This window comes from Mustelus asterias, chromosome 10 (assembly GCF_964213995.1).
Source record: "Mustelus asterias chromosome 10, sMusAst1.hap1.1, whole genome shotgun sequence".
Classification (NCBI taxonomy): Eukaryota; Metazoa; Chordata; class Chondrichthyes; order Carcharhiniformes; family Triakidae; genus Mustelus; species Mustelus asterias.
Genome location: NC_135810.1, coordinates 67138160 through 67150042, shown reverse-complemented (window position 1 = coordinate 67150042; position 11883 = coordinate 67138160). Strand labels below are relative to the sequence as shown.

The 11883-nt window shown below is 41.4% G+C and overlaps 1 long non-coding RNA gene across 2 annotated transcripts; it reads right to left on the bottom strand.

Moving 5' to 3' along the window:
• Positions 1-4754: 4754 nt before the first annotated feature.
• On the bottom strand, positions 4755-9942 carry LOC144499642 (uncharacterized). Of its 2 annotated transcripts, none has more exons than XR_013498872.1 (4): positions 9610-9942; positions 9201-9268; positions 7094-8991; positions 4755-6472 (listed from the first exon to the last, which is right to left on the bottom strand). It is a non-coding gene; the product is annotated as an uncharacterized LOC144499642 (long non-coding RNA). The 2 variants fall into 2 exon arrangements; XR_013498873.1 differs by having other exon boundaries at positions 7094-7240.
• Positions 9943-11883: the final 1941 nt, after the last annotated feature.

Genomic DNA, 11883 nt, shown 5'->3' with positions numbered 1-11883 from the left:
TGGTTAAAAGGAGATCTAAACTAGAACTGAATATCCATGGATATTTGATGTTTTGGAAAGGCACAAAAAAAGGTGGTGGAGCAGCACTTGAGATTTGAGTCAGTTTTGAAAGACAATCTAGACTCAGATGATGTAGAGTCTATTTGGGAGGTAAAAAACAGCAAGGAAAATATGACATTGATACTAGTATATTAACCCCAAAACAGTAGCCACACTTTAGGAAATAATAGGAGCAAGTAAAAATAATAAGATTTTAATCTTCATGTTAATTGGGTTAATGAAGTTGAAAAGGATAGCTATGATACAAATTCAGTGCATTAGGGTTAGTTTCCTACAGCAATGTGTCATGGACCCAACCAGGGGTAATGTATAATGAGGCAGGTTTAATAAATGCCATCCAAGCAAAAGGTCATCTAGGAAATAGTGATCATAACATGAAGGAAGGCAAAAATGGTGACCATAGGCTAATTAACCTAATATCTATTGTTGGAAAAATGTTGGAATCAATTATTAAGAATAACAGCACATTTGGAAAATCAATCTAATCAAACAGACTCAGTGTGGCTTCATGAAAGAGAAATCATGTACAATTTAATTTATTAGTTTTTTTTAGAAGTCTCAACCATAGTGGATAGAGGGGAACCTGTAGATGTTGTATTTAGATTTCCAGAAGCCATTCAACAAGCTAGTCACAGAAGGCTATGTCATAAGCTAAAAGCCCATGGAGTTTGACGTAGTATATTGACATGGATAGAGAATTGGCTAATGGGCAGGAAACAGTGAGTGGGGTTACGGGGTTGGCAATCTGTAACCAGTGGGGTTGCACAGGGATCAGTGCTGAACCCACAACTATCTACAATATCTATTTGCTTGGCGGAAGGAATCAAATGTACTGTAGCCAAATTTGCAGATAACACGAAAATAGATGGAAAAGCAAGTTGCAAGAGGGATACAGCTAACAAAGAGATATTGATAGGTTAAGTGGGCAATTACTTGGCAAATGGAGCATGTGAGAAAACGTGAAGTTGTTCATTTTGGAAGGGAGAACAAAATACCATTCTTTAAATGGAGAAAAACTGCAGAAAGCCCCAGCAGAGAGACTTGGGGATGCTTGTGCACAAAACATAGAAAATTAGTGCACAGATGTAGCAGGTAATCGGGAAGGTTAATGGAATATTGGCCCTTATTTCAAAGGGGGTTGGATGATAGGGAAGTCTTGATGCAACTGTGCTAGGTACTGGTGAGACCACATCTGCACTACTGTGAGCAGTTTTGGTCCCCTTATTTAAGGAAGGATATTTCACTGAAGGCAGTTTGGCAAAAGTTCACTAGGATGATCCCCAATGTGGAGGGATTGTCTTATGAGAAAAGGTTTAAAAGGTTGGGACTCTACTCATGGGCGGCACGGTAGCTCAGTGGTTCACACTGCTGCTTCACAGCTCCAGGGACCTGGGTTCGATTCCCGGCTTGGGTCACTGTCTGTGTGGAGTTTGCACATTCTCCTCATGTCTGCGTGGGTTTCCTCCGGGTGCTCCGGTTTCCTCCCAAAGATGTGCGGGTTAGGTTGATTGGCTATGCTAAAATTGCCCCTTAGTGTCCTGAGATGCGTAGGTTAGAGGGATTAGAGGGTAATGTGTAGGGATATGGGAGTAGGGCCTGGGTGGGATTGTGGTCGGTGCAGACTTGATGGGCCGAATGGCTTGTTTCTGCACTGTAGGGTTTCTATGATTCATTGAGATCATCTCATTCTTAATTCCATTAAAACATAAGATTCTTAAGGGGCTTGACAGGGTAAATGCTGATAGGATGTTTCCTCTCATGGGAGGGTCTAGGACCAGAAGGTGTAGTCTCAGAATAACAGGGTGCCAATTTAAGATTGAGATGAGGAGGAATTTCTTGAGGGTTGAGTGTCTTTGGAAACCCTTGACACAGAGCTGTGGGGCAGACTCCTTGTTTATACTTAAGGCTGAGACAGATTTTACATCAGCAAGGGAATAGAGGGTTATAGGGAAAGGGTAGGAAAGTGGACATGAGGAATGTCGGATCTGATTGAATGGCCTACTCCTGTTCCTATTTCTTATAGTCTTATTGTGGTTAGAAACGGAATCCTCATGGCTAGTGGGCAATTGATCCAACCTGTCAATCAAGGGCAGAATGTTTCGAGACATTGTGATGTATTCAACTGTGAAGAGAAAGAAAAACAAAGCTCCTTGCTCGTGGATAATTGATCCAACTTGTCAATCAAAACACTTGAAAGGGGCCAAACACCAGATGCTATTTTTTGTAAGTGAAAAGGGGGAACTCCCCAGTGAAACTCAATCCCTGCTGTCCATTAAATCACTTCAAAAAGGGGCCAAACAGCAGGTGAACTCTTTCAATGTTAAAAATGGATATCCCCGCACCCCCCTCCCTCTCCAGTATATCTTACAGCCTGCTGTGTACCCAAATCGTTTCAGAACAGTTGGAACTTGAGACACAAAGCAATTTTTTTTGGGGGGGGGGGGGGGGGGGGAGTGGTTTGACCTATCCTTTCAGTGATTGGGGAAAGGGTGTGCTCTGTGCCCAGGGTGCTTCCCTTTTCAGTCGGAGTCACCATGTCAATGGTGGGGGTAGTGGGGAGGACCTGCATCTCAACACTAAGATCAGGGTGTCCTTTAAAACACCTCTGAAGCCCGGCTGGCTGGTGCATTTCATATTATACATACTTTTAAATGCTAAAGGCACTGCCATTGCCAGCAGGAAACACTCCGGTTTTCCCACTGGTGGGAGCACTTAAGAACGTGGTCAGATGAATCATGCCCAAAATCTTCCATTAGAACCATTCTACTTTTGCTACATGCAGTGCAGTTTTTCCAATACATGCTCAAAGCTCGGGAGTGGGCTTGAATTTACAATCTTCCGACTCAGTCGCTAAGTATTACTGCGCAGTTATTAGAATAAGAAACCTTTGCAGAAAACATTGGAAAGTCAGCAACCATTGAAAGAACTGTTAACTTCAGGCAAACAGAATTTCATCAAAACATAAGAGTTTAAAAATAAGCTAGCATCCACACCCATATGGTTAATGGGAGTCCTTGAGTGTTGCACCTGAGCTCTGTTCACTAGGCTTATCCTTGGTATGGAGGCATTGTCCTATGAAAGGTTAACCTGCTTGGGACTACTCATTGGAATTTAGAATGTGATCTAATTGAAACATATAGGTTTCTTAAGGAGTTTGACAGGGTAAATGCTGGATGTTTCCGCTCATGGGAGAGTCTAGGACCAGAAGGCAGTCTCAGAATAACAGGGCACCAATTTAAGACCGAGATGAAGAGGAATTTCTTCAGGGGGTTGAGTATTTCAAACTTCTTGCCACAGAGAACTGTAGGGACTGAGTCCTTATATATATTTAAGGCCAAGATAGATTTTTGATCAATATGGGGAAAGGGCAGGAAAATGCACATGTCAGATTAGCCATGATTTTGTTGAATGGCAAAGCAGGCTCGAGAGGCCGAATGGCCTACCTCCTGTTCCTATTTCTTATAATTTTATACTATTAGGCAAAACTGTGCCAAATGGATTAAAGGGTAAGAAAATGTGGTATCATCAATTTCGGACCCAAAATAGATATTAGATGATGAAAAGCTATAATCCATGGAGATCTAAGGAGACTGGAGAATGCAAGTATACATATCATTTTCAGTACTTGATCATGTTTTTAATCAAAAGGGCTTATGGAATGTGAGACGACAAGATAGGAGTTAATGCGCATCTATAAAAATTCCTGATTAGATTTCACCTGGAGTATTGTGAGCAAGCTCTATATACCAGTCCTTGGGAATAATACACTGGCCTTGGAAGGACTGCATGGTAAATTTACCAGGATAATCTCTGGATTCCAACGGTTAAATTACAAGAGTGCACCAACTGGAGTTATATTGCCTAAGGATTCAGATAGTGCAGGGCTACTTGATCAACATTTTCAAGATATTAAAGGGAACTGATGAAGTGGAAAGAAAGGAACAAATTCTAGTTATTGGGGAGCACTGGTCTAAAAGTTAAAGCCAGACATTTAAGTGAAATTAAAAATACATTAGATGATTGGAATTCTCTTCTGCAAATGGCAATTGATACTAGACCTGTAAAGTGTCCAGTCTACCTCAAATAAATTCGAACAGGTAAGCTAACTGGTTCATGCTGTGACAATGTAGTATTTTCCAACAGGATGTTGGCGTCAAACCAAAAAGATGTTTTGTCTGTCCCACAAATTATTAACCTGTTCTTTGAATTTCAGTGTCAGTGTGATGCCAGGTATGTAGCTCAAACATTCCAACAACTGGTGCAGCCTAACAGTATGTTTCTTGGCTGTTCACAATGGGCACATTACTGACCATACTCAACCAGCCCGTACTTACAAGCCTCAAAACAGGAGGTGGAATTCTCCCAAAATATTCTAAGTGTCAAATTTGCATGAAAACTGCAATAATTCACGCTGTTTTTTTTCAGTGGGAGTTCAGAGAAGTATCTCCCACACTGTGCACTGCAGAGGCCACCAGCATGAATATTATTAAATTTCTGGGGGTGGGGCCTATTGCCACTGGAGAGGCTGAAATCAGTGCACAAAATCTGGCACAGTCACGTAGGGTGATAGTAGTACAGATGGCCAAAAGCTTTTGGCAAAGAGGACATAAAGCCCGAGAAGCTTAAGAAAGTAATTCCAAAGCTTTAGGGTCTAGATACCCGAAGATACCAGCGCCTACACTGGAGCAACTGAAATCAAGGTGCTGGCGAGGCAAGAATGAGAGGAGCACAAATATTGGAAGAATTATTCGCTTGGAGGAGATTATAGATAAATACAAAGGGTTAAGATATGGACGGGCCAATCAGAAACAGTGGTAACAGAATGCATAGTAGATAGCCTTAAAACCACTAAGGGGAAAATTATTTGGTTGCTTGGCATAAGCACCATATGCTGAATGACTGGAATTATACAATTTTGCATTACAGAATGCTAATATTCCTTGTTAATTTACTTTTTTCATTAAACTAGGCTAGCAACGTCTTCATTATTGGTTGTCTAAAATTCTAGATTGGCACAAACTTCCACTAATTTAATCATGGATGGTATTGACATAGAAAGTAAATCCTTGTGTTGTGCATCATGTGTTGTGTATCAGCACAGGATACTTATTTTAAAATTACAAGCCTTTTACATTATCAGTTCATTACAATGCCTACACCCATTCTTCCTAATGTGACTCAAAGTAATACCAAAGGGCAGATTTAATTCTGGCAATGAAGCAAATGACAGCATTTGAACTGTTTCTTGGAAAGAAAGTGTCCATATTCCATCAGATAATTATGTGACTAACACACACACATTGGAAAAGGAAGAAGAGGTGCCAAATAAAACATTGCAAGGGAGCGTAGGAGTGCTTGTTACTGCCAATGTTTTCTTCCAGTCGCAAGGAATGTCAAGGTCGACCTTCCAACCCAGAAGTCAACTGTGCTACTTAAGTGGCTACGTCAGGGTTTCTTTCCACCCTCCAACCTCACCCATTGCTGGAATTCACCAACAGCTGGGGGAGGGGGGTGGGGGCATCTGTTATGTGCAGAGACTGCATGGTGAATCCTGACAACCTCCTTTATGAGCTCAAGTGGGACCCTCCAAATTGGGTAGTCTGTTTGGGAACCCCACATCCAACTGTAGCAGTCATGACAACACTGGCCTGCTTTTACCAATGAACCCAACCACTCCCTCCACTCTCTTAGGCCTGCTTCACTAGCCCCGCTTCACTAGCCCCAGCAACACTCGATCACACTTACCTTGTTGTAAGGGCAGGGTCTGTCACTGTGTCTCTTGGTTGGGTGCAATCCCAACAAAGCCCACTCTCCCCTGGTGGGCACTCCTGGAATTAAAGAGTTGTCAATGTTCCAGTTGGCCAGCATCTTTTGGAAGTGGATTGCCTTTATTAAATCTGACCAGGGTTCCCACAAACAGCTGAAGCTGGGTTGCCTTCCAGCACATTGACCACCACCTTGACAAAGTTTACTACCACATATAATGTTACCAATTTTGCAGTAGGATATACACCAAAAGTTTGCTATTGTTGTTTACATCAAATGTAATGGGTATATGACTTTTGAAGATGATTTTACCCCCCAAATGTTTTTCATGTTTCTGCTTTATTCACAAAGAAGGTAAAAGTGCTCAAACAGCTCTTTCCAGCACTACATCAGATAAAATTGAAACAATAAAAATAAATAAAGCAGATTTGCCAGGACACGATGAGCACAGGTTGTAGTATGTCCTTATCTGCACTTGAAACATTGGAGTTTTTTCTTTAATAATAGTACAATAGTGAAGAAAAATGCAGCTCATAAAAGCTCAGGTAATATTTTTGAAAAAAATAAATCAAAAAAGATAATTTATAATCCTGTGAAATGAAGAGGAACTGGTACCATTCTGTTCCAGGTCAGAGGTAATATTTGGCTGTTATGGAAAAAAAGAAAAGTGTTAATACCAATGTTAATTAAGAATAATTCAGCAAAAAACAACTTAATGGAGAAATCCAAATCACTGAAGCTGTTTCTTGGGGTGTGAAGGAGGTGTTAACCAAAAATAACCTACACCCTAACATATAAACTGCCCTTCAAACAGAGGCAATTCTGGATATTGTACCAATTATTAAGCATAGAACAGTACAGCACAGAAGAGGCCCTTCGGCCCACGATGTTGTGCCGAGCTTTATCTGAAACCAAAATCAAGCTATCCCACTCCCTATCATCCTGATGTGCTCCATGTGCCTATCCAATAACCGCTTAAATGTTCCTAAAGTGTCTGACTCCACTATCACTGCACGCAGTCCATTCCACACCCCAACCACTCTCTGCGTAAAGAACCTACCTCTGATATCCTTCCTATATCTCCCACCATGAACCCTATAGTTATGCCCCCTTGTAATAGCTCCATCCACCCGAGGAAATAGTCTTTGAACGTTCACTCTATCTATCCCCTTCATCATTTTATAAACCTCTATTAAGTCTCCCCTCAGCCTCCTCCGCTCCAGAGAGAACAGCCCTAGCTCCCTCAACCTTTCCTCATAAGACCTACCCTCCAAACCAGGCAGCATCCTGGTAAATCTCCTCTGCACTCTTTCCAGCGCTTCCACATCCTTCTTATAGTGAGGTGACCAGAACTGCACACAATATTCCAAATGTGGTCTCAGCAAGCATTGTGAGCTGAAACTACTGATGCATTCTGTAATTTAAAAATACACCTGAGAATAAGTTATACATAACAATATTAAACAGCAATTAAGTTTAAATTACCATGCTAGTTTTAATCATCTAAGTAATAAGGATAAACTTGCCTGGAATGTGTGATTACACGAATACAACATTAAAAAAACTCTTGCATAGATGGAATTTACTAATAGCTCAAAATTTCATTCTGTCACATTGAATAGCAAAGTACATTTCTCTTTCAGAGCATGAGCTGTTATTTCACATTCATAAGCAAGTGTTGCTGTTCTGTCTAGATTGTCATACAAAAATCTGCTGGCTATAAAGGTTGAAAATATCAAGACAATGCCAACAACAGGAGCCCACTAATTATGGTATTGGATAGGCAATTTAGAAACCTTAGCAGTGAAAGCTCATTGTAAAAATCCAACTGGTTCACTGAAATCCATCAGAAAGGAAAGAGCCATCCTAGCCAACTTGACCTCATACAACTCTCCTCCCAAATTGTATGCTTACAGGTTACATTGAGTACATTGTTTGCTAGATAGTTCTTTTCCAGAGAATAGTGGATCAGTGGAACAAGTTATCAATAGTGTGATGAACATTGGCTCACTGCAATCCTTCAAGAGATGGATTCATTTGTAGTTGGAGATCATCTCATTCGGGAGGTAACAATGCAAAATTGCAATGGGGTTCTAATGCATAGTATACATCCTTGTAATATTAATTAGGGTCAATGTTATCTGCTGGCCCAGTAGAATCAGAATGGAATTTTCTAAATTCCATGTTCCCACCAGCCGCCAAGCCTAAGTTTTACTTGGATTTTCACCTCTCTTGGAAGATTATGTGGAGGGAGAGGGAGGGAGAGTCGCCATCATGATGAATAGGGCAATCACAACTATATGGGACAGGTGAGATGAACTAGCAGGTCTTTTCAGGTGTACTACAAGGTTGATTCATAATGCTGTCAGAGCAACTCAAGATGGAGAATAAACACTGCCTTGCCAATATTGCCCATATCCCAAAAACAAATATAGAAAGAAGATAGGCAACCACCAAGCATTGTTAGCAGTGTTCCAAATATCAGTTTTTAAAACATGGATTGAACAAATACTTTAAAAAATTAAAATTAATGGGAAACTTATCTGGGAATAATGAACCTCTTCTCTTTACAGCACTGGAGAATCATTTTTTAAATATTATACAACTCCAGACATCGCACTTAACTATTAATTGGAAATACAATCCATTTAAACATGTACTAGATAGCAACAAGTTTAATCAATTGGACATTAAGGAATTTTTTAAATTTAAAATCTTATAGCTGTTGAAGGTAATTTGCTGCACATTTAATAGTATCTTTGATGTGCTGAATGTCATGATTCAAGTTAATCTGCAAGGTGTGTGTTATTTATTGACAAAAAAGGAAAATAACAGTAATCTATTTGCAGAAGAGTCATATGGACTCAAAACATTAACTTTATTTTCTCTCTCCACAGATGCTGCCAGACCTGCTGTGTTTTTCCAGCATTTTCTGTTTTTGTAATCTATCATTTGTTGAATATTATTAAGACCTTTGTGCATTGAACTCTTACCTATCCAAGGCAAATTGGGTCACAATTTACTAATTTATTTCCTATAAAAGATATCATACTTCAGCAAGTGACCTATATATATATATATATATATATTGAGCATTTCTTCAAAGGGTATGTAAAGCTTCCACCCACGTTGTAATACTGTACCAATGAAGGTCATCTTGAAGCACTAAACAGAAAGAACTTTAAAATGTCAATCATGTTTGCAACAAAAAAGCAGAAAAGTTTATTTCAACAGAATAATCTACATGAAAAAATTCAGCATTTTCCAGAGAAACAAATTACAATATATATGCATTACGTTGCATGAAAATGTTGTCATTGTAAATTTCAAATTGACACATTAATTGGGATATAATCCATTATTTCTTATACTACCTTTAATATAAAGGGGAATGAGGCCAACAGCTGGTTCCATCACTCTTCAACTTCCAGAGAAGTATTCACTTAAGCATAAAGAAAAATAAGGGTGCTAAATAAAATGTATTTTGTAATAAGTGATATTTCACTAAGAGCAGACAAATAATACAGTAAAATTATCTAAGACAAAACATGTTTTATGATGCAATATATTTGAAACACATGGCAGTAAAACACAACTGTTTACTCTCGTCATCTTACAGTTTACAGTACTAACAAAAAGACCGATTCAATGTTAGTCAAATACAAAGTCAAACCATTTTAGGGGACTTGGTCACATCAGTCCCTCACATATTTGCACTTATTCAACAAACATCCTCAGTTAATTATTTTAACGTTTAAATATACAAATGACTATGATCCTTACCACAATGTGAAGAGGTTATGTTAGTCCATTTCAAACCCAACCATCCAGTATGGCAGGGAAACACCTAGAAAAGAAACTGTCAAAAAATGTAAGCAGTAACTTGTAATTTCAACATTTCCAACACGTTTGAGTCTGTATACTTTAAAAAATGCATTCATGAAATAAACATCACTTAATCAGAAAAAGGTTTCTCCTTGCACTGTCCAACATTTATGTCCCAATTTCAGTTTACGTTTCTTTTAAGCAACATACATTACACTGGTCCTTTGTTCCCGTTAAATGGTCGTCAAAAGGGAAAACAAAATAATGTAATGTTAAATGGCAACAACTTGACCCTACATTTTGAGCGAAGATGATGCACTTTGTGCACACCTGGAGCAGAATTCAATCGAGACGTGGCCCTGGTCCACATGCAGACAAACTCCTCCCGTGGCGCTTTCCTCCTCTTCGGATTTCAGCCGCTTCCCGGGAATCGCGTAGTCGTGGTCCTGGCCTTGAGTGTCTCTGCAAAGGGACGAGCTCAGCTTCATACCGTCCAGGCCGCTCAACCTGTTCAACAGCCGCGCCAGGCTACTCTGGTTGGCGAGCACGGCTCGCAAGTAACGGGCCTCTCCCTGCAACTCGTCCACCTTCCGGCTCAGCCTCTGGTTCTCGGCCCGAAGCTCCCGGTTCTCGGCTTGTAAGCCACTGGCGCGCAGCTCCAGGCCGCTCACATACTCCTTCTTCTTCAGCCGGTTTAAGCGGGCCGCCGTCGCCGCAGCGTTCCTGTTCTTCGCGGGTAAACTGTGGCGGGATGGTTGCCCCAGAGGACCGGGAACTGCAGCATCCGGGAGCCCCGAGCCGGGGACCGAGTCAGGCCCACTGGATCCCACACAGTGGCTATGTTCAGGCGATGGCGGCCTCAGTGCGACATCGTTAAAGCTGGGAAAGGCCAGATCACCGTCCTCGGGTTCAACCAAGTCAAAGTCCCAAAGATCCAGATCTGTACCCCCAAAAAATAGCAGGTCCTTTTCCGACTGATTAATGTGGGAAATCGCCGGAATCCGGGCCTCACTCTGACCTCCAGACATGGCAGCCACCGGTTAAGCCCCAGCAGCCGGCCACGAGCTCGGAAACCGTTAACTACCACCCGCGTGCAAAGCCTTCACAAGGTGCCAGCGGAACCGGAAATCACTACAACAACAACACAGTGCATTGAGACAGCGTCTGAGGTACATGCGGGGGTGGAATTAGAGAGATGGAGCTAGAGTAACAGAGGGGTCAGAGGTGGAGATGGGACTGGAGGGATCAGGTAGAGAGTCGGAGGACTGAAGATTGGAGCTCAAGAAGATTTGATTTATTATTGTCACATGGATTGGGATACAGTGAAAAGGATTGTTTCTTACACGCTCCACCGACAAAGCATACCATTCATAAAGTACATGGGGAGAAGGAAATATAGTGCAGCATGTAGTGTTACAATCATAGCTAAGGTGTAGAGAAAGATCATCTTAATATCTGCTCGGTCCATTCAAAAGTGATGGCAGCAGGGAAGAAGCTGTTCTTGAGTCCGTTGGTACGTGATCACAGACATTTGTATTTTCCAGCGGAAGAAGGTGGAATAGAGAATGTCCCGGGTGCATGGGGTTCTTAATTATGTTGGCTGCTTTTCCGAGGTAGCGGGAAGTGTAGATGAAGTCAATGGATGGGAGGCTGGTTTGAGTGATAGACTGGGCTACATTTGCAATCCTTTGTAGTTTCTCACAGTCCTGGTCAGAGCTGGAGCCATACCAACCTGGAAAGGATGCTTTCTATGGTGCATTTGTAAAAATTGGTGAAAGTCGTAACAGACATGTTGAATTTCCTCAGCCTCCTGAGAAAGTAGAGGCATTGGTGGGCTTTCTTAATGATAACATCAGCGTGGAGGGACCAGGACAGGTTGTTGGTGATCTGGACACCAAGAAACTTGAAGCTCTCGACCATTTCCACTTCATCACCGTTGATGTAGACAAGGGCATATCCTCCAGAGGGAGACTTTTAATAGGGAGATTGCAGGAACAGGGGAGAGGAAGGGATTTGGGGAGAGATGGGGACTCGGGAGGATGAAGAAATTGAGATGTGTGGGCTCAGAAAGAAGGGGAGAGAATGAGAATTGGGAATTCAATGGTAGGTTGATAAATAAGGGATTGGGAATGGGAGAGGATGAATGGATCCTGGGAGAAAGTCAAACTGGAGAAAGGTTTATGTGTGGACTGCAACATTCCTCAGAGCCAGGAGCATTAGCAGCAAGGTAAT